The sequence below is a fragment of the Tenrec ecaudatus genome, chromosome 4, assembly GCF_050624435.1.
Source record: "Tenrec ecaudatus isolate mTenEca1 chromosome 4, mTenEca1.hap1, whole genome shotgun sequence".
Taxonomy (NCBI): Eukaryota; Metazoa; Chordata; class Mammalia; order Afrosoricida; family Tenrecidae; genus Tenrec; species Tenrec ecaudatus.
Genome location: NC_134533.1, coordinates 140,958,348 through 140,965,246, shown reverse-complemented (window position 1 = coordinate 140,965,246; position 6,899 = coordinate 140,958,348).

Sequence of the window (6,899 nt, the reverse complement as noted above, 5' to 3'; positions counted from 1 at the left end):
CCACCACATCTGAGAGTACTTGCCGCTTCTATCCCGACGCCCACCCTTCCCTGCTTCTTGCAGAGCCTCCCCCAGGCCACCCTCTGGGGAAAGTCCCCCAGCACGTCATGGGGAGGGGCTGACGGAACACGCTCTGCAGAGGGTGGTGAGGAGCCCTGCTGGTGCACTGGTTACACGCTGGGCTGCTAGCGGCCAGGTTGCCTGTTGGGAGCCACTGGGTGCTTTGCAAGAGGTGGATGGGCCTTTTTCTCCTGCAAAGAATTACCTTCTCAGAAACCAACGGCGGCCATTCTGTTCTGTGTATGGAACCCGCTCTGAGTCGGAACCGACTCCATGTCAGCGAGCGCCGTACAGTGTGAAGGGTGGAGCCTCGCAGTGGGGTTCAGTGAGGCTGGGGAGCCTGAACCCTCCCAAGTCCGAGACTTAGTCCTACTTTGCACTAACCTTTGGCCATGGAGAGGCCTCGTGCGTTTGCCCACGGCCTGGTGGGGTGGTCGTGAAACGTTGGGCTGCGCATGGCAAGGTCAGCAGTTGGAAAGGGCTAGTCGCATCACTAATCTTGGAAAGGCACCGGGCAGTCCTGGTCTGACAAGGGCACTGCGAGGCAGCATTGACTCTGTAGCGAGGCAGCATTGACTCTGTAGCGAGGCAGCATTGACTCTGTAGCGAGGCAGCATTGACTCTGTAGCGAGGCAGCATTGACTCTGTAGCGCTGTGTTTGGTTTTCCTTCTCTCTGCTGCCTGCTGTGTCCCGGGGTGGGATGGGGACATAGGCGGTTCCTCCACAGAAGCCTCCCTGTGGGAGCCCTGCCTCCATTCAGGTTGATGCCCCACACGTGCAGGCAGCCTCTGTCCATGGAGGCTTCCCTTTCAGAAGCTGGACTCATAGGGTAGTTATATAATCCTGTGTCAATTTGATTATGAGTGAAGGGGTGGAGTCTAGCCTGCCAATCAGGTGATAGCCAACGATGCCTCTGTGTGGGCATGGCCTTCTCCTGAGGATTCTGGAAACCCTTGTATTAGCTCCTTGGAGGTGGGAGACACTTTCTCCCTCTGCTCACTCCCCGAGAGGCGCTCTACTGACAAGACACATGGCACTACGCTGATAGATCCCGTGCCCTGGGAACTGGAGAAGCCACGTGGAGACCCCTGCCAGCGCTGAGATGCTTACAACACCACTGGATCTGCAAGACTTCCCATCCACTGACCTGTGATCTTCCTGCATTCGGTGTCACTGCATGTGTTTTGTGAGTCTGAAGAGGACTTTGTAGATTGATATTAGACATATGGGCTAATATCAGACTTATGGACTTGATCTGGACTGGCCTGGAATGTTTTCTTACTGTGTAATTACTCTTTCTATAAAGCTCTTTCTTAGACACATATTAGTGTCTATGGATTTGTTTCTCTAGTCTCCCCAGACTGACACAACTCAGAAGGCAAGCTTAGCTATGTTGCTTCTGAAAACCAGTCAGTGAAAATCCCAAGGGGACAGCCCTCAGATCTCCACTATGTATGGGGTCTCAAAGGACAATAGCCATAGCCAGGTGAAGCAGACCTGGCCCACCCAGGGGGCCCTTCTGGGACAGCCCCAGACCCACGAAGCAAGTCACACAAAACCTGCTATTGTCAAATTGAGGTTTACTCACAAAGAAACTATAGGACAGAGTAGACCTTCCCCCTAGGGTTTCTCAAGCTGGGAATCTTCATGGAAGTAAACTGCCTTATCTTTCCTCTATGGAGCACTGGTGCGTTTGAACCATTGATCTTTCACTCTGCTGTCCAGTGCTTTCCCTCTGCACCACGTAAACACCTCTGGCACAGTATGCAGATTGCCCCCTACTGCCCTGAAATCAGAACTGGTGGGTGGGAAAGAATTCAGAGTTCAGCTAATGTTCCAAACAGGCATGCCACCAAATTAAGGTTCCTATTACCTTTATTTTGGAGCCCCGGTGACATAGTGGTTACACATGGGGCTGCCATTTAGGTTAGCAGTTCGAAACCATTCGCCGCTCTACCGAGAAAGACAGGGCTTTCTATTCCCATAAAGAGTTAAAGTCTCAGAAACCCACAGGGGCAGTTCTCGCCTGTCCTAAATGAGTTCACATCAACTCGGTGGCAGTGAGCGGTGCTCACCGCCCAATGGCAACAGCGATTCACCCATGGCCAGTCTTTGTTTGGCTGCCGGTATTGCCCTCATCTATTCTCCAATTTCCGAAATCATTTTAAGACAAATATCAGATGTTATAGCATTTTATTTAGGAACACTTCAAGAAGCATCCCTGAAAGATAGGAATCTTTAAGACAAAAAACATAACCACAATACCAGTAAGACAACCCAACTAAACTATTAATTCCTTAACATCACAAGGTGTTCCATTGTCTCGTGTTGTACCTTGCCAAGGGACCCATCTGTCCCATTCACTCTGTGGTGTGCCCTCCCTGTGCCATAGGGCATACATTCAGATCATGTGACACGGGAGCAGCGAACTGGAAGCCAGTGGCTTTGAGTCACGGAGACCCAAGTGTGCTGATGTACAACTGTGCTCCAGGCAGGCGTCTTTGGGAAGCAGATCACCAGACTTTTCTTCTGCGTGCCTCTGGAGACTCAAGTCCCTATCCTTTCCATTAGTAGCCAGGCACGTAACCATTTGTGCCACCCAGGGACACCCCCCCCCAAAAAAAAAAAGTCTGCACGTACTTTATTTGGGGTGAGTGAGACATGAAACATCCTGGAAATGAGTCCACACAGCCCAGGAGAGTGACCTTGCTTTTCACGAGTGGAGTGCTCCACTGGGTGGATGTGCGGCTGCTTTGTGCACAACCAGCCCCTGCTGATGGCACTTGGGTTGTTTCCAGCCCTTTCCTGCTGCATTCAGTGCAACAAAGAACAGCTTCGGGCTTCTACTGTGGGCAGAGGAGGCTTTCTTTGGGAAACTCGGAAACTAGCTGGGGCGGTTCTGCTCTGTCCTGTGGGGCTGCGATGAGGCAGACAGGACACAATGGCCGTGAGTTTCTGGTGACCTTAGATTCCTAGATGTGTGCTCACCGGTTCAGAGGAAAGAGACGCACAGCCCTTGCTCAGCATTGTTCCATTTCCCTCCACAGAATCGGACCTTTGCCTTGTTTGTTTCTCCCCAGCCTTGCTAACAGGGCACGATGCTGTCACAGTTGGAATTCTGCTCAGAGAGTCTGCGTTTGCTTTTGGGGAAGGGGTTTGGTACCCAAAAGAGAGGGCAGCTCTGTTCTTGTTGACACAGGGTTGTCGTGGCCTCAGTGGATCCCCTCGGACATGGAAGGGCTCTCCATGTCAAAGTCGGACACGAGCCCGACTTGGGGCCGGTCTGTTCAATTACATGCACGCACTCCATTGGCAGCCCTTCGCCTGGAGGCTACTTCACGTGAGTGACTTCTCAGTCACTCATGCTACCAGGCACAGGGCTCCTTCCTCCCCACCACCCACCACCCATATTGAAGAAGGTAGGGCCATACCCACTGTCTTGTGAGGCTTCCCACAGGGTAACGGGCCTAGGTCCAAGGAGCAGGGTTGTTTCCCACAAGGCTTCTGCTGCTCCTCCAGCAGGCGATTGCTCGTGGCAGACTCTTCTGGGAGCTGCTAGCTGGCGTGGCCCTGTGGAGAAGACACTGAGAGCCGACAAACGTGGTTCAGTGGGCAGATCCAGGGTCTTCACGGAGGCAACTGTGGTTGGTCCTGGTCGTTTCCTGGAGAAAGGGTAATTATCTCTCCCACATCTCTTGTTGTTAGCTGCCGTCCACTTGACCCTGACTGATGCCAATCCCATGCATGATGGCACAGAATGCTGCTGGATCCTGCACCATGCCCACAACTGGCGTCAGGTCAGACCATGGTGATCCGCAGGGCTAATGTTCAGCAGGGGCAATAACAATAATCACTGACTAATGTTTGGTGGTAATCATGAGACCTTTCCTCCAGGTCCACAAGTCTTTTCTGGAAGTCCACTCTGTTCTGGAAGTCCACTCTGTTCTGGAAGTCCACTCTGTTCTGGAAACTCTGCTGGGAACTTGTGGTAGTTACATACCGTATATACTTGAGTATATGCTGAGTTTTTCAGCACATTTTTAACTCAGTTTTTGTGGTACAATTAGGTGCCTCTGCTGATACTTGGGTCGGCTTATACTCGAGTATATACATTAATTTCATGTCACCTTGAAGACCCATGAAAATGTAGGGGTGGAGTCTAGCCTGTCCATCAGGTCACAGCCTGATGGCGCATCCTTGTGGGCGTGCCTTCTCCTGAGGAGGGTCCTGGGAACCTCCCCCTCTCTGCCTTCACCTTCCTGCTGACTGACCCTGGCTGCTGCGAGCCCTGTGCTGTGGCCACCACCATTGGATCCACATGCCTTTGCACCCACCGCCCTGTGATCCTGTGATCTTCCTGCATTCTGCATCATTGCATAAGGCTGCGTGAGTCTGAAGAGGGACTTGTGGACTTGAGTTGGACTGGGCTGGGCTGGTTTACTGATAAATTTCTTTATATAAAGCTCTTTCTTACACATATATGAGCATCATTGGATTTGTTCCTCTAGGCAACCGGACCCAACATAAACCTGCTCAGCAGCAGAGCAACATGGAAACTTCTGCTCAGGGATAAGTGGCAACTGCACACGCATTCGGGATTAGCCGGGACCCTGGGCCTCCCACGGGACAGCCAAGGATTCTATCATTGATCCCCCCTCTTCCCCCCCCCCCAATGTCTGAATTTGCAAAGAGCCCCGAGTCTACATTTCCCAAGCCCAAGACCTCATCGACCTTTCTTTGTAAGAGCAACTACTCCTGGAGCCTGAAGCATGGGTCGGGGGGAGCTGAAGCATGGGTCTGGGGTTAGGGGCTGAAGTATGGGCCCGGGGATGGGGCTGAAGCATGGGTCAGGGGTAGGGGTGGTGTGGAGCCTGAAGTATGGGTTGGGGGGTGGGTTTTGGGGGACTGAAGCATGAGTCGGGGTGGGGGTGGTGTGGAGCCTGAAGCATGGGGGTTGGGGTTTTGTAACAGTTTCTGTATTGCTAGTGAGCCACCAACCAGCAGAAGCCCACACCTGAGTTCCTGAAAGGGCAGTCTATACTTCTAGGGCTCCAGGGAAATTGTTCTGCCGGTACCTTTTATCAAAAGAGAAAGAAATAATTAGTTACGACAGTAAGTACAGACAGCAATAGGTGCTATGAGCTTAGTGACAAGGATGTTGATATAAACTGGGGTGGGTGATTTGGGGCAGGGGGTTGGGAAAGGTGTTCATAGGAAGTGCCATTTGACCTGGGGCATGAGGGCTCATCCAGCCTCGGAAGAGTCTTAGGGGAAAATTCCGGGAAGAAGAAACACCACGTGAACTGCCTGGGGTCCGGGAAGGTCCCCGTGAATGTGTTGTCGGTGCAACCTGGGGGGATGAGCTGGAGGAGAGCCAGCCTGTGCTTGGATGGTGGGCGGCCATCAGAATGCAGGTGTCGTGGGCAATTGCCTCAGGATTGCAGTGACATGATGTGAGCAGGATGATCTACTCTCTCTGTTTAATACATTTGTCTGTGTGGTAGGGCAAGAGTACTAGGAAAAGGCCCCTTGGAAGAAAGCTGATGGTGCCCGGCTATCAAAAGATATAGCATCTGGGGTATTAAAGGCTTGAAGGTAAACAAGTGACCATCTAGCTCAGAAACAACAAAGCCCACATGGAAGAAGGGTACCAGCCTGTGTGATCATGAGGTGTCGAAGGGATCAGGTATCAGGCATCAAAGAACAAAAAAAATTATCATTGTGAATGAGGGGGAGTGCAGAGTGGAGATTCAAAGGCAACTGGACATCCCCTTACAGAAGGGTCCTGGGGAGGAGACAAGACAGTCAGGGTGCGATATAGCAATGATGAAACATACAACTTTCCTCTATTTCCTAAATGCCTCCTCCCCACCCACTATCATGATCCCAATTCTACCCTACAAATCTGGCTAGACCAGAGGATGTACACTGGTACAGATAGGAACTGGAAACACAGGGAATCCAGGACGGGTGATCCCTTCAGGACCAGTGGTGAGAGTGGCGATACCAGGAGGGTGGAGGGAGGATGGGGGTAAAGAGGGGAACCGATTACAAGGATCTACATATAACCTCCCCACTTGGGACGGACAACAGAAAAGTGGGTGAAGGGAATGTCGGTCAGTGTAAGATATGACAAAATAATAATTTATAAATGATCAAGGGTTCATGAGGGAGGCAGGGGAAAAATGAGGAGCTGATGCCAGGGGCTTACATGGAGAGCAAATATTTTGAGAATGATGAGGGTAACGAATATACAAAGGTGCTTTACACAAATGATGTATGTATGGATTGTGATAAAAGTTGTATGAGCCTCCAATAAAATGATTTTTTAAAAAAGGCCTCTTGGGATCCTCTTCCCTGAAAGAACCTGAGCCACCTAAGACAGTGAGGTCCGGTGGGTCTCCCTCCACCTCTCATTCAACGTTCCCCTTGTGGATGAGACAACTTCAGTCTCCTGAGACTTCAGCCAAGACTGGCCAAAAGTGCCTCCATCTCACACAGGGTTTGCTAATGACGGTAGTGTTGGCAATTTGATCCCAAAGTACGGGAGTTGATGATCCTGCTCGGCTACTCACTTTCCTTTGCTCATTCCTATTGGGGAACCTTGTTTGAATAGACAAGTCACCAGCTCTTTGTCATCTTCACACCACTTTATCCTCAGTAGCACCCCTGGTGAGTTTCCGAATTGGAGGATCGAAATCCAAGGTCCTAGCTGTGTGGAGAGAGCAGCCTTTGTTGGGTAGTTCTATGCTGTGTCGACCTTTTGGAGGAGGGGCCCAAGGGGAAGAGACTGGGCAGGTTCAGGGCAGTTAGAGACTCCTAACAGCATGGCCCATGA